The sequence below is a fragment of the Elgaria multicarinata genome, chromosome 1 (assembly GCF_023053635.1).
Source record: "Elgaria multicarinata webbii isolate HBS135686 ecotype San Diego chromosome 1, rElgMul1.1.pri, whole genome shotgun sequence".
Taxonomy (NCBI): Eukaryota; Metazoa; Chordata; class Lepidosauria; order Squamata; family Anguidae; genus Elgaria; species Elgaria multicarinata.
Window position 1 is genome coordinate 184,901,076 of NC_086171.1, and position 25,867 is coordinate 184,926,942.

The 25,867-nt window shown below is 42.8% G+C and overlaps 1 protein-coding gene across 2 annotated transcripts in view; it reads right to left on the reverse strand.

Moving 5' to 3' along the window:
- EPB41L1 (erythrocyte membrane protein band 4.1 like 1) overlaps positions 1-25,867 on the reverse strand; it is a 209,528-nt gene that overhangs the window by 166,331 nt on the left and 17,330 nt on the right. For both annotated transcript variants that reach the window (XM_063145358.1, XM_063145366.1), the window contains exon 2: positions 18,902-18,958. The gene's annotated coding sequence lies outside the window, so the exon portion shown is untranslated. The remainder of the gene's footprint in view (positions 1-18,901; positions 18,959-25,867) is intronic.

Genomic DNA, 25,867 nt, shown 5'->3' on the forward strand with positions numbered 1-25,867 from the left:
CAAATTGAATCTCAAACTCCATTAAACCCGCACCAGCACTCACTGCTGGTGCCTCCTTTCTTATGATGCTGTCTATTCTGGAAGTTCTTGGCCTATGCAGCCTCCTCTATTCCCACCTTTCACTATGCTAGCCAGATCTGGGGTAGGAATGGTCTTTCTCATGCCTCCATCTCCTCCTCACTCTGGGCTACTATGATGGGACAAAAGGAGGAGCCAAATATACCCCACTGACTCTTTGGGGCAAGACAATTCTTAATTACTGGGCTGCCTTTTAGAAAAAATGAAGAGGAAAGCCACAGCAAGAATTTTCTGCTGCAACCTGGTGCCCTCCAGAGATTTTGGACTACAGCTTCCAGGATTCCTGACCATTGGTCATGTTGGCTAAAGATGGTGGGAGATGAAGTCCACAAGAGCTGGAGGGCTTCAGGCAGGAAAGCCTGTTCTGTTGTATCTACATCCCTCTTGAGTTTTCAGGTACTCTAAAAGATACTGAAATTATCCTTTAGGGCGCAACCTTATTGTGATGATCGGAGGTTTACAGACTTGAAGGCTTAGAGTCATTCTATGCAGGGCAGCAGGAGCAGCTGAGGCGATCTTTTCTTCCCCATCGTCCCACCCTGCATTTTTGCTAAATGCACTTCTTTGCCCATGTAGCAAATGCATCTTGAAGGGGGAAGGAAGGAGGCTGGAGGGGCCTTCTTCAAAGTTCTGACCTCAGAAAGGCAGTCGGGCTCTGTTCTTTCCATGCCAGCTACAAGGAGGTGGGAGCTCCCATTCCCAGCTCCAAACTTGGAGTGCTGTCTTTGACCTCGGATCTAGGAATGGCCTCCTCAGATGCTGTCTAGGGGGCATAGGATTGTTCCCTTAGGACCTGAAGAAAGATGCACTCAATGAATTTCCTGTGTATATGTATTCATGTTGACAAACATACATGAACCAGTTTATCACATAGACAATGATCAGAAAGTCTATGATGATGGTGGCTTGGGGATGGGGCAACTCCCAGAAGTTAGTTAACTAGATTGAAAATTGCCTGGTTGTCATGTTGCTTTTGCCCACACGACAGCATACGCAAAGAAGATGGGGTATAGAACAAAAACAGTTTTGTGCAAATTGATCCTCAGTTCTGCACAGAGCAAAGCAAATCCAGTTGTGAATATTAAAAAGGGGATGAGAAGGATAAGGCTTGAAATGTACAGCTGCGCTCCTCAAACATGAAGCAAGACAGCATTATCCTTCCTTTATAGGGGTGCTGAGTTCAATTAAAATTCATTGAAGATTGAGAAGCATGCCAGCTCTTCAGGGCTGGAACCAGATAAAAATAGACCGCCAAGCCATGCTGATTTTCCTAACATCTAAATTCCAAGTGTCCCTTTCTCTATATGCAGCTTCAAGCTGCTGCATGCCAACCAGAATGATATCACAGCAGTGTTTCTCAATTAATCAGAAAGGGTGGAGAGAATTCTCTTTGCCCCGATACACTGACTGGGGCATTATTTCTTTTCAAGATCTAAACTGCTCGAGGTCTGATAAATAGTGGTAGAGAGAAGGCAGGGGAGAGAAGAGAAACATATAGGTTTTGCAGAAATTATGAAACAGGTTGTACATTCATCACATCCTTTCACCAAACAACAGAGGGAAGAGTATACCTACAGCTCGGCATTTTATCCTAACCACCACCCTGGGGAAAAAGGTTGGGTTGAGAGCTAAAATGTCCCAGGCAAGCTCATGTTGGTGTGTAAATTTGTATTTAGGTCACCTCCGATCCCTGTCCAATATTTTCTCCTCAACTCCATACAGGGTGTCAGGTGAATTTGGCAGAACTGGGAAGGGATGTCAGAGAAATCCACAATGAAATCAAATGAGTTCGGATTTCTTTGAATCTGATCTGTGGATTCCACAGCAGATCAGTTATCTTCGAGTCCACAAAATTGAAGACCATTTTTTTTTTTACTGTACATATTTTTCTATGGCTAAATTTGCACACTAAAAAAAACACCAGCCAAAAATACGCATTTCTCCCATAGGCTGAAACACGAAAATGACATTTTGGCAGGCTTAGTGCATTTTGGGGGAGATTTGTGCATTTTTGTAAGTGCAAATTTGCACAAATTTAGGGAATTGGGGAAAAAACAATTCCACCAATGAGAAGACAATGGGATGAAGGCACACGACAATCCATGAAACACAGACGGAACGGATTTCACAAAATACATACATCCCTAGTACTGGCTTACGTTGTTAAATGAGTTCACCTGATAAACTCAACTGAAGTCTGCATTATTACAACTGGGAGGCAAGTAAATTAAGAAGTTAACATGATATATCTTGTTAACTGGATGCAAACTTGTCTTGTAAAGCCTTTGCTCACACACAGTTCAGACAAATGTTGCTTCTACCCTTTAACAAGGAACTGCTTTTTGCTGTCTGTCACATTACTACAGAGAGACATGGCACCAATGTCCAATGCTGATTCCTTTTTCCATGATCCCCACCCAGCACCACATATTTATTTATTTATTTATTTATTACATTTCTATACCGCCCAATAGCCGGAGCTCTCTGGGCGGTTCACATATGCAAAAGACCCCTAGACAGCAATCATTCTCTGCACAGGAATATTTTCTTTTCTCACCAGTATCTAGTGTCACAAGTTAACCATTGCTATCACACAACATCTGGTAATTTTAGATGTACTGCCTTATGGTGGTGGCCATTTTGATTCCCCCCAAAACACCAGACAACATGGCATGATGGGGAAAACAAAATGGCCACCACAATGAAAACAAGACTAGAAAGGCAGCAGGGTTTTTCCACTTCACTCTCAATAGTCTAAATCAACACTGAATAGGCACTAGGGAGGCTTCTGCATGTGCCTGGGCTTAAAGTGAGTCCTATTGACTCTCATTACTTGTCAAAACGACACCCACCTACACACCATATATAAAATAAACAGAAATTTAAGACAAAAATAGACTTCCATCAACTCTAGTACAAGAAAAATAAAAAGCCATCAACATTTTATGTGAAAACATTTTTATTTTTTCAGAAAACTTATCTACCAAACAGTTGCCAAACTATTTCTGAAAGTCACGTTTTGACAGAGGGAGTGTCTTTTTTGTTTTGGGGTGTGTGTTTTTTTGGTCTTTAAGAGAGCAGTTTTACGGTCCCGGAGACAGCACAGCATCCAAGGGAACAAAGGATTGTTTGGCATCTCCTTCCTGAGACCAAAAACACTGCTACAAACTCAGGAGGGGGACTATGAGTTTTGATCACCCTCCCCTGCCTCCCCACAGTTACAGCGAAAAAACAGCATTGGATGCTACCTGAGGTCGCAAAATGCAGCTTCCTCCTTTTCCTTCCAAGGGAAGGAAAAGGAGGGTGTTTCAGTGGGTGAGGAGGAGATTGGGAGAAGTTGAGACAGGAGCTCAGAGGCCCATCTAGAGGACAACTTTGTAAATGGAGGACAGAGAGGTAAAGATCACCTCCATCACTCCTCATGCCCTACTGTCAGCAGCCCACCAAGAAACCTCTGAGTACAGAATTCCCACTAAGAGAAAGGAACTACCCTAAACTGCTCTTTCTCTCTCAAACTTTCATCAATCGCCCTGAAATGTTTACAGTATATAAACCCAACTCTTCTCTCTGGCACCTGTAAATTCCAGAGAGATTGGTGAAGCCAATTCCAATTTTATGAAGGTTAGAACAAGCAACCCCAGGATTACCATTGTACATTTCACTCACTGGCCTTAACAGTCGTGTATCCTTTAATATGTACAAGGGAAGGCTGAGAATAAACCAAATATCTATAGTGCTCAAAGGGCATTTTTGCTGTTAGCTTAAAACTAACCTCAGGAGGCCAGCTTCCATGGCCAACAGACCAGTACGTCTAGAGGGCAAGGAAGAGATTAAACAGCCTCTTGGAGAATGAAATTTGCGTTAGAAGGACAAGAATGCAGCCCTTTTCTCCAAAGATAACTGTTTTCATAGTCAGCTCCAGTTTATTAGTATCTTATCCCTGCTCTTATCCTAGAGACGTGCCCTTCCATCTCAGATCATCATCACCACCACCACGGTTTGCTGCTTCTTATTTGGGAGGTCAAAAAACAGCAGGTTCTAGTCTAAGGGCAACTGGAGTTACATGGTCATAACAGTAGCCCAAAGCACAGTCTAAAAGCAGCAGCAGCGGCTCAAAATGAGGAATGAGATGCATGGACAGAACTGAATGAGGCAGGCCCAGAGACACACATAGCATCAGGCCAAGCTTGTTAGCAGGCAGGAGAAAAGGAGTGTGCCTGTAAAGCTAAATCCTGCTCTTTCACTTTGCCTCCTGCCTGTGCAGCATTCTTCATCATGACACCCTGCTATGAACGGGGTTAGCCCCCCTCCCCTCGCCTTGTCCCACAATCAGCGTACCTGCACTCTCTCACCTATTATTTCAAAATGCAGGAAGCAGAAGAAACAACGGCATGATCATCCATGCATCAAAAACAAGAAGAGGTGATGGAGAAGTACTTAACATCAGCAACATCCAAGGTGCAAATAATTGCTCAAGCGATTGCCTTGGACGCAATCATGACTCCTTCAACTTGGAACAGCTCTCCACTTGGTTCAACCAAAAATGCAAAACCACTGATTCAACCAAAACTGCAAAACCAGAGAGGAGCAGTGGTGGACACAGTTTCAGTCAAGTGCAGAAGTGAAGCTTTAAAATTCCTTGTGGAAAGCTTGATTATCAACAGTGAAACATGCACAATTACCCTTGATTCCAAATCAAGACTGCAGAATTTTAAGAAATTTTCCAGCTCCCATCCCTATGTCAAATCTGACCGGATGAGATTGAGATCTGTGACTCTTTTAATGCAGCTGCAGGGAGAAGGGCGAACTGAATTAGGACCACGGTGTCACAGGTGGGGAGATCTAAGGGTTTCCCCTTGTACAGTCTTCCTGACCTAACCCCTCTCTACTCACAGTTGCTATCTGCCCTTATGGAAAACATACATACATGCTGTCCACTCAAGGGTCAAAGTGTAGGTGGAGGGATTAAGATCAGGAAAATGGTAAACTCTCCCTCTTCCCACAGCACCATGATCCCAATCACACGTATGCTCTCTCACACACTTTCAAAAGAAACAGGCAGGATCGTGGATATTCTGATTGTCACCCACGTTTTCTCTAAGAGTAAGAACTGAGTTGACAACGTTCTTTATCTAAGGCTTTTTAAATATCGATAGAAATAATTTAACATACATAAGACAAATAAAAGATCTGGAGCATAGCATAGTATTTTGCAAGTAAAGTACACAGTAGTCAAATGGAATCAGACAGGAACTTTAAGTAAACACAATTTGGTAACACAAGTATCAGTTGGACCAAAAGCAGAAAGGAATTTCACCGCTCTCAAAAGAACAACAGTATGTTATACCTGCTTTGAAGGAAAGAAGAATCCTAAAAGTGAACAGAGCAGTTCAGGAATGGATGGTCATGTATGTGTAAGCACCTGCCTGCCAGGTGTGTGTTATTGCTAATCTCCCAGTTCATCTAATTTTCCTTTGTGTGGAACCACATGATAAGGAGCTGGTTATCTTCAGGAACTACTGTGGAACAAGCAAACACCATGAAGAGTGGTGCTTGAATTGTGTTAGAACTGGAGAAGCTGTTGAGGGAATTAAGCAATTGAGTTTGTGAACCCAGACCATGTTTTTCAAGAGGATTTCTCTTACCTTCCCATTAGCAACAGACTGGTTTGTAGCTCCTTGCTATTTGTATTCAATATTAAAAAAAAGGATTGTTTTACTGGTGTCAAGGAAGCCATGGCATATTATGCACAAAAGTTCAGATTATGCAACAAATGCTTCTATTGTGCAACACTAGTCCCAAAACAAACCCATAACATTAAAAACCAAGCACACCACCATTAACCCCTACCCAATCATTTTAACTCCTCAGCAACCATCCTGCCTCCAAATACCTAGTGCCTCTCAATAGTCACTTCCAGCCAGGGCTGACTCAAGACATTGCCTGAGACAAAAGACAAGATGGTGCCGTCTCCCATTCCATGTTCAAAAACTGCCTGGACTGGCAGTTGAAACTTTCTTCAACACTAACCATGGTACAGCATTCTCTCCCACACCTGAAGGCAGCAATCTAGCTTAGGAGGCTCAGGGCAGGCCACATGGTCCACAGCTCTGTCCTCCCACACCTTGCTGACATCTCCCAGAATCTGTCATCTGAGGTGACTGCTTCACTCTGCCTAATGATAGAGCTGGCCCTGCTTCCAGCGCCTCTATAGAACCATCTGAGGAATAGATGTGGGGCTGGAGCATTTAGGCCTACACATTACATTCTTTTAAGGACATCCTAGTATACAATAGGTGACCTACAAATAGTATGTATTTTTATTAAGGATTGCAAGATCTCTTCCCCCCCACACACACACACCTGAAATTGGTTTCACAGACAAAAAACGTAGAAACAATGTACTTTTAAAACTTATAAAGCTTTAAGAGAGACAAGAATTACTTCAGTTTCATTACTAAGCAGCTGGCTTAGGATGCCTTGACTTCTGAAAATCTGAACATTTACAGAAAGCAGGTTATGCACACCAACAAATAATGTGCACATTATATTAAACCAGGTACTATTTCAAACTGAGTGAATGGCACCGAAAAACTTTCCAAGTTTTTTTTGTGTGAACTGTTTACATGGAAAAATTATGGAAGTGTTGTGATTGCTGTATAATTCTGAAAATACAACTGGGGAGAAGGATGGAAACCAGCACTATACAACAGTCAGCCAAAGGGATTTCAGTGGTGGTATATGGAATACATGGTTCTTCAGTGATTTGCTTTGTATTTATGCCTTTAATTCGTATTGGGCCACTCACTTAGGCCAGATTTACACTAAGCAGGATATGGCACTTTGAAAACAATCTGAAAACTGTATGTGAAGTGTGTCCTGGGCCGGAACCGTTGTCACTACTGTTATAAAACACTTTAAAGCAGTAGTGTAGATCCTGCCCATCTCTCAGCCAAATATACCTTACAAGCTTACTACAAGGACAACAAGATGAGGAAGCCAAGCATGATAGCTTGAGCTCCTTGGAAGAATTGCAAAGTACAGATTTAACAAACACACAGCCCCACGTTTAGATATCCAGGCAGCTCCACTGTAACTTTATGAAGAGAACCACTTTCAATCTAATAATATTGTACTTTTGGGAAGAGCCGGTTAAAGGCAACACCTACTTTATCTGGCTTAGGGAAAGAGAGGCCATGGACAGCAGAGGTTCTGCAGAACTTTTATGTAAAATAAATGCTTAAGAGTTGGCTTGAAAAATACGCTGTACGTTCAATTCTTTAAAAGGGAAGACTTCCTAATCAATCTAGCAGTTTTCAAATAATGGTGCTCACAGAAGAAACAATTGTAAGCCTATGCGGCAGGGCCTTGCTATTTACTGTTTTACTCTGTACAGCACCATGTACATTGATGGTGCTATATAAATAAATAATAATAATAATAATAACAACAACACAGAACTGAGTATACAGCAGAAGATTAAAAGAGCAGAGAAAGTGGAGCAGTTGAAGTTACCAGCAATCATTAGAACCTGCAACACAAGAACTTGACTGAGGAATGAAAGAGCTAGAGAGCAGAGTTCAATTGTATGTGGACAATGCAGTAGCAGATAAAGAGGAAGCTGTGAAAATTAAAGTGTTTTGGTACTTGACTGGAGTAGGGGTAAGATGGATAAGAGAGAATTGGGTTCAGACATTCTCTAAACACAGCATACCCTGACTGCAATAATAAGATGTTTTGATACTCACTACAACTCCAGTGGAAAAATAAAGTATTTTTTCCACTCAAGATCCAGCAACAGGAAGAAGTATTGATTGAGAACCGCATCGATTTATAGATGCTGTCAGTTAGTCACAATTCTGGAGATATTAAAGATTCATTGATAAGGGACTAGACAGTTCATGGAATTTGAGACACATGAAGATGAGGTGTAGTTGCCAAGGGAATTTATTTAACCTTTCAGAAAAGTTTGGAGAAGTGGGGGGCAGCTGAACTACTCCAAGACAGGTTTCAAGCCCTGGAAGTGCAGAGAGTTGAGTCTCTGCATACAGTCCGCAAAAAAAAGAAGAGGGAAAAATCAGAAATAAAGGACAAAGAACACTATACTTTATGTCCTCCAGATGTGTTGGACAACAGCTCCTAGCATCCTCCAACATATATGGAGGGTACCAGGCTGGGGGAGGCTATTCTATAGAATGATGCAATTACGATTGGGAAAAACATTAAAGACAGAAAGAGAAGTCCCCAACTGATTGGATAGGGAATATACCACAACAAAACTTAAAACATTTGCATCCAAAATAGTTATAAAAATCGGGGTGGGGAGAGAATGCTGTCCAAGCTGCATGCACAGTACAAATATGGAGGGGGAAATGTGAACATGTTCTGTGGGTAGCAGATAATATGGTAAACAGAGTATAGACTTTTTTTTAAGCAAGTACCAAAAGGAAATTTCATTGTTGGGGAAACTGGCTTCTCACCCTATACTTCAACCAGAACAGTCATACGGAAGAAGGGGAGGAAAGGAGGGGATAATCACACTTCACATACTCTGCAATATCTATAAAGCATATGCAAATAACAGGTTCCAGTATGATTTAGTCTGAAGTTCATTAAGTACTGGGACTTTGATCACACAGCTTCATCAACGTATATCACTTAAAGTAATGGCAAATCAGAATTAATTCAGCTAAGAAAAAACTTACAAGACTCCTATTTAGCACCACTAGGTCACCAAAATATTCAATCTCAAGGTGTACATTTGAATTCAGCACAAATGTCAAAGAACTAAGACACTTTCACCAGGAAATAGGAAGTTATTTAGATTTCACAGAGGTATCCCTCACTAAAGCGAGGAAAAGTCAGCAACAGCGATCAACCCTATATTATAAGCAGATAGCTAGAGAGCTTTCAGATCTAGAGGCAAGAAACACAAGAATAAGTTCATATGATCACTACTGCCCACCATGGCTTATTTAAACCACAGTGGGTTGCTGCGCATGCCAGCATGTGCTGGGTGGGTTTTGAATATTCAGGTACTGCCACGGCTTGTTGTGTCATCGAGTCTAGAACCCAAGGACTCTTTTAAGTTTGTGATGATTTGTTAACTAGGATGACCATATAAAAAGGAGGACAGGGCTCCTGTATCTTTAACACTTGCATAGAAAAGGGATTTTCAGCAGGTATCATTTGTATATATGGAGAACCTGGTGAAATTTCCTCTTCATCACAAGAGTTAAAGCTGCAGGAGCTATACTAGAGTGACCAGATTTAAAAGAGGGCAGGGCACCTGCAGCTTTAACTGGTGTGATGAATAGGAAATTTCACCAGGTTCTCCATATATACAAATGACACCTGCTGAAATTCCCTTTTCAATACAACTGTTAAAAGATACAGGAGCCCTGTCCTCCTTTTCATATGGTCACCCTATGTTAACCACACCAGCAACCCACCCTCTCTGAGTCTGGATGGCATGACAAGCCATGGTTGCAGCCTGAATATTCAAAATGGCCACCCACCCATGCCACAGCCCATCGTGGCTTAAATAAGCCATGGTAGACTGCTTGATCATGTGAACTGGCCCCTAAGAATCTAAGCACTAATTAAATGGAACAATGAAATAGTAAATGAAGGGAAGCAAAGATATTAGGTGCAGAGAAACAGTAGAGAAATAACAAAATGCAATAAAAGATCTCTCAGGAAAACAGTAGAAGCTTTAGGTCAGGGGCAAGAACATATTTTGGTCTGAGGGGGGTAGACTCCACCCCCCGGAGTAAGCCAGTGGGTTGGATGACATCATGTGGGTGGGGTTCCTTCTCAAAGCCCCTTCCCTCATGACATCATCTGACCTCATCCATTTTTCATTTCTCGAGCATCTCCGTGTGGTGCTAGGAAAAGCCCTGCCTGAATGCCTGCACAGCCACTGCCAGTCAGTGCCAACAATGTTCTTGCTATGTTCTTATATCCAAGTGAGGCTTTTCCACCACATTCTGGCCTGTACGATTAGACGCCATAGACCAAGGTATCACTTAGAACCTGTAATTCAAACATAAAGTTGGTTTGAAAGTACAGAGTCTGAGACTTTAAAAAAGGAAGCCTTCCTAACCAATCTAGCAATCATTAAACATCCCTGACCGCAGCCTGCGATCGCTCTGTAGGACCACTTTGTCAACTACCATGCTGAGAAATCCAACTGGCTGCAAACACTAAAGCTATCATTTACCTCCAAGTCTACAAATGCATCATCTGTATCTTTACTAGCAAGAGACACAATCTTAGAAAAAGTGCACCAAAGAAACCCAGGGCTTTTCTTTATCTCTTTCCAGTTTGATACAGAGACACACAGTCACAAGTTCTACATGATATTCATAACTGATTATTATACGAGCTGCACTGCAGCTGTAGAAAGGAGAGAGATAACAAGCTCATACACACATAGATACAAGTATCATGCTGCTTTTCCCAGGGTTCCTGAAATGCTTACTTAAAAGAATCCTAATCAAGGGAGGCCTTATATGAAGTCTTTGCAAACAAAATCAAGATGGGAAGCACACCTTGTCACATCCAACCTTGTCTCACTCACTTTCTCATCAGTTTCTGATTCAAGAGATTGTGTACATTTACTATAGTGAATAGTTAAGTGAATACATATTTGTGGGGAATTAAATGCATTTATAACTGCACAAATGTAGTTGGGTGTCCATGCTGGTGCACAGTCTGTCTCCATCTTTAAGCTGTGCATCTCCTGCATTTTCACAGAACTATATAAGTAGAAATAGGTCACACAGCCTTTCTTCATAGAATAGTAGAGTTGGAAGGGGTCTATAAGACCATCAAGTCCAACCCACTGTTCAATGCAGGAATCCACTTTAAAGCACCCCTGACAGATGGCTGTCCAGCTGCCTCTTGAAGGCCTCTAGTGTGGGAGAGCCCACGAACCCACGACCTCCCAGGTAATTGGTTCTATTGTTGTACTGCTCTAACAATCAGGAAGTTTTTCCAGATGTCCAGACGGAATCTGGCTTCCTGTAACTTGAGCCCATCGTTCCGTGTCCTGCATTCTTGGACTGTACTGCTTCAGACTGCAGGGTGGGGCTCACATTTGAATGCTAGGCTCTTGCACTTAAAAAAGCAAATGCTGCATGCATGTAGAAAACTATCCTATCACAGAAGATTAAGCCAACCTTCTCCATAGCACATTTGCTTTCCACCAGGAGTAAGTTTTGACATAAGAGATAATTAAAATATACCATCCATCTGCCTTTGAACTGAAGGAGGTATAGCATAAAGACCATTACAACTGTCCAGTGGTATTTCTCTATACACAATATCTATTAAAGTTTATGTGAACTCTGAAACCAGAGACAAAAGCGGTCAAAAGCGGGCCAAAGGACCTTAAAATTATGTTCACGATTCTCCTAGATTTGGGGCTAATTCAGGAAGTTCAGGTGGTGGTGGTGGCCAGAACTTTTTGAAAGGTTTTCACCATGACCCTATCTGGAGAGGGAGGATCTTGCCTCGGTCATTCATGCTCTGGTGATACCCAGGCTTGAGTACTGTAATGTGTTTTACATGGGCCTGCCTTTGAAGACAGTTTGAAAACTTCAGTTGGTGGAGAATGCAGCCTCCTGCATATTAATGGTGGCTCAAGAGCTGATCATACTGTGCCAGCTCCATTAGTTGCCACTGGGTTTCTGAGCCCAATTTAAAATTATGGTTTTAGCCTTTAAAGCCTTAAATGGTTTGGGTCCAAAATCATTTGAAGAACCACCTTCTTCTATACCAGCCTTCCTGCACTTTGAGGCCATCAAACAGAAGCCCTCCCTACTTGTGCACCATCAAGGGTGGTTAGGCTGGTAAGATTCCAGAAGTGATGGCCCCTCTCTTCTGGAATCAGATTCCATGTTCATCAGACCCCAGCTTTACATATTTATCTACTTTTGTATGGGTTTTATCTTGTACACCGCCTTGAGAAAGTTTTATTTTAAAATAAAATAAATAAATTCTCAACAATGGGGCTGCGATATCACATTGGGTGAGGAAATACCTGGTGGCACCACAAGAAAAGGAGGCCCAAGTATGGAGTCCCTCATTCTACCCATTTCATTTAGTGAATACCAACACTCTTTGACTGCTAGTGCTTTTTCTCGCAACCCTCTACACCGAATGTGCCTGAGGCTAAGCAAAAGCCCGAGCCCCTTTGTTGCTAGGTTGGCGGTCACCACAATGTTTCCCTAGCAGCTATGAGAATAAGTTGCCCAACTCTCCTTGAAGGCAGCGGAATGTGGCGATGGTTCAGTCCAGGATTTTTATCCAATAGGAGCCACATACACATAGCCAATGGGACAGGCTTCCTGCCAAACCATTAACTTTCTTCTTCTAAATCCCCAGATATGAGGATCTGCTCAACATTCCTGCTATCATAAAACAGCCTTCTGCACAGCACGTTACTACTTCAATGTACCACAGTGAATGATCCCAAGCAAACACGGTGCTAGGTGGCAAGCAGACTAAAAGGAAACAGGAGCCCGGGGCCCCAGTGCCCCACCACAGCAGGACACACAGAAGCAAAATGCCTGCGTGTGCATGCCTACACAGAGCTTGCCCACAAACTTTGCCATGGCAAAGGCGCACACTGATAAAAGCCAAACCCACAAGGAAGCCCGTCTTCTCAGATGGGAGCTCAGGCCATTTGGATTCTCAATTTCTTGTACAACAGCTGAAAAATTGGGGCAGATTTCCCAGGAGTTCCCCCAGGCTGACAGGGTGACTGTCAAATTAGTTCTATTGCAGACGTCTGTTTCTTTCCCTCGCTGACATGCTCACACCTTGAGGTGAAACTAAGCGCACTGTACAAATTGGGAAATTTAAGAACAACAAAAGACTTCAATCATAGGACCTGCAGTCAGGCTCGAATTATGTGAGATCTGACACACAGATCCTACTCTGTGGGTTTGCTGCACTTTTCATATATCCAAAGATACATGAACAGAGAAGTACTCCCCTGCCTTCACACTGTCTTCCAACAATTGTGCAAACTGTATTCCTCTGCTGTTGCTGCCTGTTGTAGCAAGGAGAAAACAGGCTGGAACCTGGAAAAGAGGGAAACTAAGCAAGACACCTACTGACCTAGTTAACACAGAAACAGACACAGAGTAAAAGAAGGGAACTTAAAATAATATGACCATTGTAATATCTGTATTACTGGGATAACTGAGCTTGCAAATAAGCAAATCTACAGACATGTAAGCTTAGAACTTCCATTAGACCAGACTTCACTTTAGCAGATCTGCATGTTTGAGCCCTGATCTGCCAGAAGCACATATACATCAGGTGTGTCTGTCCAATTTTAAGAGCAAAAGGCGACATACAGGTAAGGAGTGCAGAATCCCCACTGGCATTTTGCAATCCTGCTCTCCAATGAGATTTTTCTCCCAGGTGGGCATGGGCTCCGATAGAGGAAGTGAGTCCAGCTGGGAGAAAGCCACCCCAGGAGACAGTTAAGAGCCACCCTGTTAGAATCAACATGACATAAGAAGTCCCATGCTGGATCAGACCCAGAGTACATCTAGTCCAGCATTCTATTCACACAGTGGCCAACCAGCTTTTAACCAGGGACCCACAAGCAAGACATGGTGCAATAGCACCCTCCCACCTATGTTCCCCAGCAACTGGTGCATATAGGCGTATTGCCTCTGATGCTAGAGGTAGCACATAGCCATCAGGACTAGTAGCCATTGATAGCCTTCTCCTCCATGTTCCAACCCCCTTTTTAAAGTCATCCAAATTGGTGGCCATCATCACATCTTGTAATGAATTCCATATGCACTGTGTGAAGAAGTACTTCATCTTCCCTGAATCTCCCACCTATCAGCTTCATGGGTTGATCCCTGGTTCTACTATTTTGAGAGAGGGAGAAAAATGTCTCCCTATCCACATTCTCCACACCATGCATAATTTTGTACACCTCTATCATATCTCCACTTACCCTCCTTTTTCACAAGCTAAACAATCCCAGCTGTTGTAAACTACCCTGATAGGGGAGATGATCCAGCTCCTTGATCATTTTAGCTGCCCTTTTCTGCACTTTATCCAGCTCTGCAATATCTTTTTTTAGGTGTGGTGACCAGAACTGTACACAGTATTCTAAGTGTAGTCGCACCATAGATTTGTATAAAGGCAGTATGAAACTGGCAGTTTTATTCTTAATTCCTTTTCTAATAATGCCTAACATGGAGTTTACCTTCTTTACAGTGGCTGCATAATGGATTGACATTTCCATCCAACTGTTCACCACAACCCAAGATCTCTTTCTTGGTCGGTCACTGCCAGCTCCGATGCCATCAGGTTATACTTGAAGTTGGGATTTCTTGTCCCAATGTGCACCATTTTACACTTACTTCCATTGAACTGCATCTGCCATTTGGATGCCCGCTCTGCCAGCTTGGAGAGATCCTTTTGGAACCCCTCACAATCCCTTTTGGTTTTAACCACCTTAAATAATTGGGTGCCATCTGCAAACTTGGCCACTTCACCGTTCACTCCTAATTCCAGATCATTTATGAGCAATTTGAAAAGAATTGTTCCCAATTTAGATCCCTGTGGGACCCCACTATTTATTTGCCTCCATTGGGAGAATTTACCACTTATTTCTACTCTCTGCTTTCTGTTCTTTAACCAGTTACTGATCCATAAGAGGACCTCTCCTCTTATTCCATGACTGCAAAGTATGCTCAGGAGTCTCTGGTGAGGGATTTTATCAAAAGGACTTTTGGAAGTCCAAGTAAACAATGTCCACTGGATCATCCTTGTCTATGTGTTTATTGACATATGGCAATTCCCCCCGAGACCTTTCTAGACCGAGTTATGGAATTTTATCATCAACAACATTGCCAGAAATATTGAAGCCGGCAGCTAGATGTTCAGCAGCAGACAAACAAGAACCAAAGCATTTGTAGGAATGGTGAGCTGCCTGCAGGTGAAAGTAGAAATGTCACGTATGAAATTAAATGCACTCCCATTACTTTAGTTCAGCTTTGTCACTCTCCGGATAGGATCACTGATGCGTAGAGTCCTAAATCTCTGTCTTAACCTTTAGCAGAAGAGGTCTCATAACAGGTCAGAGGCAAGACACAGTTTTCAAAATGCAATTACTGGGTTCTTACCATGTGTGGGATTGAACCAAAGCTCGGAAGCATCAAAGAGATGGGGGTCAAAGACCTTGTCCCTTATTTGTTCACCTTTGACTATCCTTGCAATGTATTGTCAAGAAATTAAATACAGGTAAAAATCAGTGAGGACTAGCATAAATTAGCCAATAGCAAAAAAGGAAAGTGGTAAGAATTTTCGAGAACTGTCGAGTGAAATATCTGTCTCTCCCTTTCGCTTGTTTTGCCAGATACCTCAAAATATACTTTGTCTGGACAGATACAACCAGAGTGGATGAAAGAGATTTTTAGGAAGAAAAAGAGTCTTTTTTTTTCTTTTTTTTTTAAATGAAGGGTAGTGGGGGGGTAACCTTATCATGCATACACTTTTGATGGCAGTGCTTTTTACAAGCCTGCATGAACTAAAAACATTATTTATGCTTCAGATACAACTTGGGAGTCAAGTTTCTTTGAGAGAGGAAGGAACACCAAGTCCCCCGTCTTTTCTGGTACATCTTCAAAGATTTATAGGAGCCAAATTTTGGTCCTATTGGAAATTCATGTATTTGGGGCAAAAAAAAGTTTTTAAAAATTTGTATATATATTTTTCCCCACGGATGAAGACCTTGTGGATTGAAATTTAGTTGGGATTATTGTTTGTTGTATGTTTGTGGACTATTCTGTTCAAATTTTAAGTGCACATATTTGTTTTATGATTAAATATATTTTCTATGGACACATGGGTTTATTTCAACAGGCAGAGCTCCACTTGAATTTGGTACATTGTTTCTAATCAGTTTCCACAAACCTATTTTTTTCTTTGGACCCAACTTCAGTCATCTCCTATACCAGCCTGCCCACGTTTTGAGGTCATCAATAGAGGCCTTTCATAGAATCATAGAATAGCAGAGTTGGAAGGGGCCTACAAGGCCATCGAGTCCAACCCCCTGCTCAGTGCAGGAATCCACCCGAAAGCATCCCTGACAGATGGTTGTCCAGCTGCCTCTCTTGTCTCACTTGTCCACCGTGGAGTGCAGTTAGTCTGCCGAGTACAAGGGAGAAGATCTTCTCAATGGTAGCCCCACACCTCTGAATCAACTTCCATCATAGGGATTGTCAGGCCCCTCCTTTGCAGGTGAAGGTTCTGAAGACCCCACCCCTACCCCCGTTTTTGCTGGCTTTCCCCAAGTCTGGGCTGTTGGTTTTTATTGATTTCAATTGGTAATCTGCTCTTATGGGTTCTTATTGAATATGTTTTTATTGATTGCTGATGTATCCACTTTGTGTAGATTTTTTTCGTATGTCACAGTGAGAGGCTTCCACCCTTAAAGGTGGCCTAGAAATAATTTTTAGCAGACAGGCATGTGGCTCAACATACAACAAGGAAGAATAAGATTGATGCTACTGCCTTGTTTTCATTCTGTCCATCTTTCCCTCTGTCCTGAAGAAGGCATGGTAATAATCATTATCTGCAATGGAGGAGTTGAGGGAGCAAAAATATAGAACTAAAGCATGCCCTCTAAGCCTGGCAATAATACAAGGCAAGCCCCTTGGAATTACTGAGCAGAAATTGCTTATAAAAATTTACAAGCCAACCTGCTCAGAGAGAAAAATCTACAACCCCTGAGGCGCATACATGCGTTTTATCTTCTCCCATGCCAGTGACCCATTTATAGCTCACCTCAAAGATATGGATTCCCCTTGTGTCACTTGCATGATATTTATTTGCCCTGACGAGACCGCAGTAATTAATTTGCACACACATACCATAGGACCTTCCTGGAGTGAGGCACAAACCCCGTCGCACAGAAAGGAATTTTGCCAGGTTTTGTTTCATCTGAACTGCAACTATTGATGCATGATAGCATCATCAAGCAAGTATTCCCCGCAGAAGATCCAAGTGCCAGGACCTAGGCAGACCTGAGCAGTATCTGCAGGTCACATGGGAAGATCCCAGTGTCCTCAATGAAGAGCTGGTCTGTAGATTTGAGGGGGGAAAGGTTCTATCAATAAACAGCTCCACACTTTATGCATCAAGTAGTGTTTTCCCCACACAAAACACATGACCTCCACGCCTTTAAACACGGTGTTGCTTCACTGCTCCTTCCCCCTGAAACCCTGCGATATCACTGCTGAGGGGTGGTGATGGGAAATCCACACACCAGCAGGGAACGTGGGGTATTCTGGCCATCTGGGTATTGCAGCAGCCGCCCCCTCTTCCCAGGCTTCTGGAAACCAATCAACGGCCACCATTCATCACAGACCATCCCTGGCTCAATGCTGCAGTGAGGTGGAAGGACCATGGTTACCTCATTCCAAAGAGAAAAGTCAGGGTAAGTCTCCTAATTTTTTACGGTGCAGCTTCAATAATTTCTCCATGGTGGCTCCGGGTTGGCATCTACATCGTATAACCGGCATAGCGCCACTGCGCAACCACCATGGGGCAATTAAGCCATATAGACAGCTCCGCACTCACACTACATACGGGTGTTGCACCTGGCCCACCTGAAATTCCCTAGAGAGCCCCACCTCCTTTCCCTGGCCCACCCTCTTTCCTCAATCAGGCAGTTCCTGGCTTTTGTGCAGTTTTCCCCTTTAGCCTAAAATGCACTGGTAGTTTCTGTATTTTCAGTATTTCCCCCCTACTTTTGCTTTTGGCCCTGGCCCTTTTTGCTCACCCCGCTGGAACATGCCCCCCCCCAGGAGCTTCTCCAAAATTGAATTCAGCCCACAGGCTGAAAGAGGTTCAAACCCAACGATACATGCACATCAGTGTTCCCAGGCATGCGAATATATGGGTATTTAAGGGCGTGCATCTGTCCTTCACACTTTGCAAGTTAGCTGCAGAACACACTATACATCATGAAAAACACAACTTCCACATAAAGCTCTGTCCAAGCCCATGTGCTCAGCTGCCTGCCGGTGCCTATCTGCTTTCTCCTTGTGACAGCAGCAGATCAAAGGCACAAGAGGTACCGTGACTAAACAAATGTTAGCTGTGCATGGAATAGAATGAAGGTGTACTGGTTGTTCAGGATTTATGGCAGTAATTCAGAATGTACACAATAAGATGAAGGCAATTAAAACACACACACAGAGGGGGAGAGAAAACAGAATTCCAAAAAAAAATGTAACAGTCCAAATCTAAGAAATGGCTCTCTGATCCCTTACCAGCACAGGCCTCGCTATAAGTATTTAAAGAACTGTGCATCAAGGGAGGGCAACTATGGGAGTCCAGGGGACATGTTTATGCACATGCACATACCTCCCCTGCCCCATAGCAATTGTTGTTTAAAAAATACAGGCATCCAAAGCAGCCATGGAGTGCCAAAAGGGTAAAAAGAGGTCAAACTGGCCAATCTAGACTACTTTAAAAAAAAAGAAGAAGCAATTTTGAGGGGCAGTGGTGGGCAGTAGGGACCACATGTTGCAAAAGCCCTGCTTTACATGTTTAATGTAGGGAAATACCAGTGTACCCTTGATATTCATACACACTACAAATGTGTTTTGCTGCATAAACTGTGCTTCAGACGAAGTTACCAGGAAACAAGTACACCATGAGCTGGTTGCTTAAATTTTAAATAGGATAGTAAGACCATTCAATCTTTATATATAATTTTGGTTTCGTTTCCATTCAAAGAAGTGGAAGGAAAATTAAACACTTCGAGAAAACTCACCCAGTCCCCAGCTGCTGTCCTGGACAATTTTATCTCCGTTCAAGCACTGTTTGGAGACTACAGGAGAGAAAACAAGAGAGAGGTTGGAAGTTTTTTTAAAACACACACAGGCACATCAGAATTACATCCTATGTACAGGTTGTCACTGTTAAGATGCTTCCCAATTCTTTACAAGTCCAGGGTTTTCTTCTGATAACTGAACACCACAAGCAGTTCTATCCACTATGAGCAATCACATTTACTGGGTACTCCAGAGTTCTTTGCAGTAAACATGTATCAAGGCCTGTGGTGTCCAGTGAGGTGTCCATGGGCACCAATGTGCCTGGACATCTCTACTGACACTTGCCAGGCTCCTCCTGCTTCTTATCTTATTTCTTAAGAATTTTTTAAAAACCATTTCATTTTTAATTAGGACACTGGCATGCTGCAAAACAAATTGCTGCCCTCCAGTACCATCATATCATCTTTATTTGGATTCAGAAAGGAGGTTCTGTGCTTCAGTGCTCAGATCCCCAGCTCTGCCTTTTACTTAGGTTCTTGGGCAAATCCATTTTCTTTTAATATCAGTAGTTTGATTTCTGGGAAATGAGCATTTCGCCATGCTAGGCTATGCCTATGATGGCAGCCATTTTATGACTGGCTAACGCCGCCATGGCAGCCATTTTGTGAGAGCACATACAACATTCTCTCAAAATTCCAAATGGGCCCACCATCCCAAAAAGGTTGGAGACCCCTGCTAAAGACACCCATGTACATGCACTGGAAGAAAGACATTGCCCATCTGGTTTTCCAAGCACAGCTGTTACCCACACTTCATACAGCTTTTCCTGACATGGTGCCATGCTGCTGTTTACAGCTCTCATCAGTCCCAGCCAGCATGGCCAATGGCTGGGGATGTTGGAGGATGAGGTCCAAAATCCTCTGGAAGGCCCCAGGTTGAGAATAGGCCATTTCATACATTGTTTACAGGAAACCTTGATGAAACACCAGCATCCCCACAACAATTTGAAGGCTGTGAATGGAACCACTGTGTATTTCCTACAGCTTTGCAAATGCTCTAGAATCATGGCTGGATGTGTTAAAAAAAATATCCAACGTGGCATTGACAAAAGGTGAACGAAGGTAAAAAACAGAACTTTCTTCAGGCTGCCAATGGGCTCTCTGATTCGGCCTCAGACATGCACTTATGAAAATGATACAAGTATATAACTATTTCCCCAGGACTGGCTGTAGTAATCATCTCTCAACAAATGAAATGGATACTTTTTTGGCCTGCGCAGTACATTGTTAATCACACTCTAATTTTCGGGCCATCTGTCCTGTGTGCCATTATCTTCTCATTATATACTTTAACTTCACCACTGCTGTTCCAGGGGAGACAATGTGGTCACCCAAGTGTTCTGGAAGGCAGCATTTGGCCTGCGGGGTCATGACAGCTCCTGGTGCAGGAGCCACAATGAATGCCGTTTTGTTCTTGAGCCTCCCAGCATTGCTTACACTTTTATTTACAACCTGTATGAGTTTAACCTGACTGAAACAATACAGATAGAACCCCAGAATGGCCTGCTTTTCACACTAGCCTGTATTTCATGGAATGAAAGAAGAGCATTTACAAAAGGCCAGAAAGAATTACTGCATCCTGTTAGCTATCCAAATTCTGCTTGCGCAGTTCTAAAATGAGTGTCACAGGACTATTTGGGGGGGGGGGGGAACCTGTGCAACTGGAGCATACCACACAAGCCAATTCCCTTTCCTGTCCTCTCTATCCCCCCTTCTTCTGCCTTGCCTTTTCCTCCTCTCTGTGTCTCTTCTCCCCCTCTCCCACTTTCCATAAGAATTGAACTAACAAGCAATGTGCATTAAGTGAAAACACAAAATAGAGTTGGTGAGTAGTTATGTAAAATCTATCCCATCTGCACTTCGTGGATTGTTAGGTGCCTTTCGTTCCGCCATATCCTCATTGACTTTTCCCCACTGCGCTTGAGGAAATCCACACTTGAGCCAATACACAAATCCCACCCCCCATCAAATGTGCATTTTCATGCTTTAGCCTATAGGGAAAATGCATATTTGCAGGTGGCATTTCTTTATTTTATGTTTTTTTCCCCTACGACTAAATTTGTGTAAAATTATGGATATTTTTTTTAAAAAGGCCCACAAGTTCACGGAATCCATGCTACTTGGGGAAAGCCAGTCTACTGTGGAATCCATGGGTCAGATACACAGTAATCCAAACTCATTTGATTCTGTTGCAGATTTCTCCAAAATCACTACTGGGAACAAGTTAGAGCGGCAGGAGAAATCAAGAAATTGCAATCAAACTTCTTGCCAAAAAAAATTAAAATGGAAAAGTCAGAAATCAACTTTTAACAACAAAAAACAACAAAATAATGAGTGACATTGGGTAGATTTACAAAAGACCAGAAAAGCATAGACTTTAGCTTGAAAGGTTAATTTTAGATGACATCTCAAGTACAATGGTACATAAACCAACAATTGCTGTTGCCAAGCAAAGATCAGGCTTTTGCTGGTCATGCATTCTTACAAGAAAACATATAAAAAGATAAATGTATAAGCCCCACCCCCACCCCCTTAAGGAAAACAGCTTTTCAGCTTTCAACCCTCCCCCAGTGCAATCATGATCACTTTGCATTCTCTTCCCCTCCTTATTGTTTTACTATGATTTTATTAGATTGTAAGCCTATGCGGCAGGGTCTTGCTATTTACTGTTTTACTCTGTACAGCACCATGTACACTGATGGTGCTATATAAATAAATAATAATAATAATAATAATAATAATAATAATAATAATAATAATAATAATAATAATTTGCCTTCTTCTAAAGATTTCTTGCACAGCCACTCCTGTCCACACAACAGTTTGGCCTTCCTTCCTCTTTATTACTCTAACTCAGGAGTGGGCAACCTGTAGACCTCCAGATGTTGTGGGACTGCAATTTCTATCATCCCTCACCATTGGCTCTGCTGGCTAGTGCTGATGGGAGTCGCAGTCCAACAATATTTAGATGGCCACAAATTGCCCACCCTGACCTTTGGGCAAAAAACCATCAATGCCCCCCTCCCTCCATGAGTCTACCTGTTCCATTGCCATTGTCACCAACTGCTATTGCTCCCACTTTTCTTTCTTATCATTGCTCCCACTTGCTTGCATGACAGCCAGATCCTTGAGCATGTAGGCAATGTCATCTACTGCTCCTCCTTCTCACCACCACTGTCTTTGACAGAGCGAGAGGGAAGTGAACAGGAAAGTTGGAATGGTGAGGAGGAGCCACTCCAGGAAGCTCTTGCCAGTGGGCCCCTGCTGGGTCGTGGGCCCTCGTCAGGTGCCCAGCCATGCCTACCCTTGAACCCCTGCTCCCAAGCCTCTGAAGGTCAAGCACTGGAAGTATATTTCAATCAGTATAACTGAAACATTTTTGCGGTTGTAGGGACTAGAAGTCTGCTGTAAAAATAAAAAAAGCTTAGCTACTCAGGACACTGAAATTTCTGCTAAACACCAAATTCTATGCTTGCACAGAATTCCAGAACATCACCCTGACTATAAATGCCAGTATGTTAAAACAGTGAAGAAAAATGCCTTCAGGGTAGCCAAGAATTGACAAGAGCTCAGGGCAGGTGCAGTAGAAGTCATTATCTGATCGGCAAGCCCAGCAATTCCTGATATTCCAGTTCTCTTGGACAAACAAAGCCTGCCAACTGTATTCTAAAAACATAGCAACATACATTGCAAGGGCAAGTAATACATTATAGCAACATTTCTAACTCCATTCCACACACATACCCAACTATCTGTGGCCTGCTCTGTGCTCATTGGGCTACTTAAGTGGGGTGCACCCCTTCTGCAAACCCTGGGGCTCTCCTGAGCAGGCTGAAGCCTCCATGTGGTTCCTCAGTGGCCTTGTTTTGGCTGCAATCCTGTCAGCACTCACCAATTAAGTTTGTTGTTGCAAGGAGTGACGGACACTGCATCATCTATTGGCTCAACTCAGCAACCAATCATAGGAAATGTAGTTTTAGGTAGGATGGAGCACATAACTCCAGCATTGTCCCCTCTGCACTGGTTACCTTAAGGACCACCTTCTCCTGTATGTTCCTTCTGTCCTGCTCATCGTCCCTGACAGACTGAGGTTTCGCATGGATTTTTTATCATCTGGTAAAAAGTAATACATGGCCACTGGATGATAGAGTACACTTTATTCATCTTGTGCTGTGACTAATGCATTGTTCTGATTGCTGCTTTAAGTTTTTATTGCTGTTTTACTTACATCTGTTGGGTTGTTTTTAATGCAGTTGTTGTTAGCCACCTTTCATCAAAGGTGAGTGATAAATGAATAACAGAATGGCGGAGGTATCATACGGAATGTTATTTATATTTCTGTGTCCGCAGTTTAAAAGATCAAATACCTTCACTTACAACCTTATCAGTTCTTCCTGCTTTCATTGCTGAGACATTATTATTATTATTATTATTATTATTATTATTATTATTATTTAAGGATTTTTATGCCGCCATTCAGCCAAAAAAGGCTCTCATGGCGGCTTACAAAGGTATTTCTTGACAGTCCCTGCCCACAGGCTTACAATCTAAAAGACATGACACAAAAAGAAAGGGGATTGGGAGGGAGGAGGAGGAGGGGGAAAAGGAAAGCAAATTCAGGCACTACAATCTTAGTTGGAAAGTTCAGCAGTTACAGGTGACAGCAGGAGGGAGGGTGCTCTCAGCTGGAGCTGGACCCAGGCACGGTGGAGAGGTGCCTGGCTGCTGCTTCCTCCCTCACTGGTGGCCTCTCCAGAGACATTAGGAAGCAAGGGAAGGAGTCTCTAGGTACCTTACCTCTTGAAGCAGGAATGACATGGAGCAGCAAGATGATTCTACTCCAAACACCTGCCATGGAGGAGACACCAGCACAGCCGTCTCTGCCTGCACTCAAGGTGTGCATTACTGCACAACCAGTGCAAAAACAATGCACGGTACAGTAAAGTGACACAGATCTGTTTACACCGGTATGGAAAAGTGATGCAACCAAAGTGTATATACCTGATGAGCCAGTTCCACTATTATCTTTTGTGACTTCATTCCTGGGGAAAGTGGAAGCATATATGAGTCAAGTTCAATTCCATCCGTCTCCAAAGGGATTTGATCATCCCTAGCGATTCAAACCGGAGTCACGAACACTCAGAAAAAGGCTTGCGAAGGTCCCTTTTCAAACACTGTCTTGGTTATGGATTCATGAAAGGTACTTTAGCAGGGCAAATGTGTCCAATGAGGGCTGAAGTGGGCTCAAAGCCTTGCAGTCTCATACCCAATAAAATAAAGAAGCCCACTGGAAAGCAACTGTGTGGCAACCAATATGCTTATGCAAGATTGTGCTGTGTTTTAAAAGCAGCACCTGCTGCGATTTGCATCTGGCAGAGCAAGTTCCTTGTTTGTGAGATATGCACATTCCTCTAGAGGAGGGGGCGGGAAGGAGAGTAACTAACCTGCGGTTTGCTCAATTCAAGAATTACATACGGAAAAACTAAAGCAATCTTTATGAGGCCATAGGGGGTAGGCAGCTGCCCAGGTGTGAGCTCCTAGAAACAACCTGTTTAAAGTTATGCTGAACTGCTGAGAAAGCCAGTTATACCTGCCTTTCAACTCCTAAATCCACATGCGTATCAGTAGTAAGACAATATACAGAGTACAGTGGAGGGTCTTCTTTTGAGTGGGTTTAGTTTAGGGTGAGACTGATCGGAAAATACCCAGATGTGGTTCTGAGTATACAGCGGAAGACCCTGGACTTTTAATGGAATTTCCACACAAGGTAGAAATAGCCCTGGAGCTGACCTTGACATAAAAGAGTCCGCAGAGTCTGTACAAGAGTGGTGTGTGCGGAATATGGACCAACCTTTCCTCTCATGAAGAGCAGATGACACATCCTAGAAGGAAATGTCAGCGCAACATCCATGGATATCATCTGAGGGAAGGAGATTTTATGAAGAGATTTGTCAGAACTAGGTCAGTGGGAGATGATCAAGATGCTTCTCTAACTGAAACAAGTTCTGAACTAGTTTCCGATGGTCTTAGGAAACTGTATTGACTGAACTATGTCATGTATCATCTTTTGTATTATTAAAGCTGTTGTTATGTATTATTTTCATTAGCAAACCATCCCATGACAATGGATCGTATAGAGAAGAACGAAAATAATTTTATGGTTGGGGGTCACCACAACATGAGGAACTGTATTAAAGGGTCGCGGCATTAGGAAGGTTGAGAACCACTGATTTAAAGCAACCAAACCAGCCAATGGGAGAACGAGCCACTGCCATCAATGTGATTTTTTATGTGCACTGATGATATCCTAACTCCAGGCCTGTACAAGAATAAGAAAAAAAACACGCATTTATGTGCTTATGACAGGTTACATATGCATGTAATATCTGTGTCGGCTGTAAGCCACCTTGGGAGGGCTTTTGCCCTGAAAGGCGGCCAAGGAATATTTTAATAAATAAATGCACATAAACACACATTTTTCTTCAAATATGTGTGTTGGGGAAAGTACGCATCATTCAGTACTCAGGTTTTCCCTGTTATCACCATGTACGATTAATATCATGCGTGAAGTGACTCAGGGTGGAAACTGGGATGCCATCTTCCTCTTGGTGTATTACAGTGATACACCAATCATGGAATAGCTCCTGGGACTTTGTGAAGGAGATTAAAGGCTCTTCCTATCACCCTTCCCCATCTCGTTAAGAGTGGGAAAACAAGCTGCTCTTCATCACATACACCTGCAATTAACACTGTACCAGATACCTTCCAATGCTACTGTACTTTGTAGACTACTCTCTTCCATCACTGTTCCTGTTGAGGGAGACTTACTGTCTCAGTCAGAGGCACAGGCTGGCTAATAGCCTGGGCTAATTGTCTCCCTTGAGCCTCACTTCCCAAAGAGGCCAA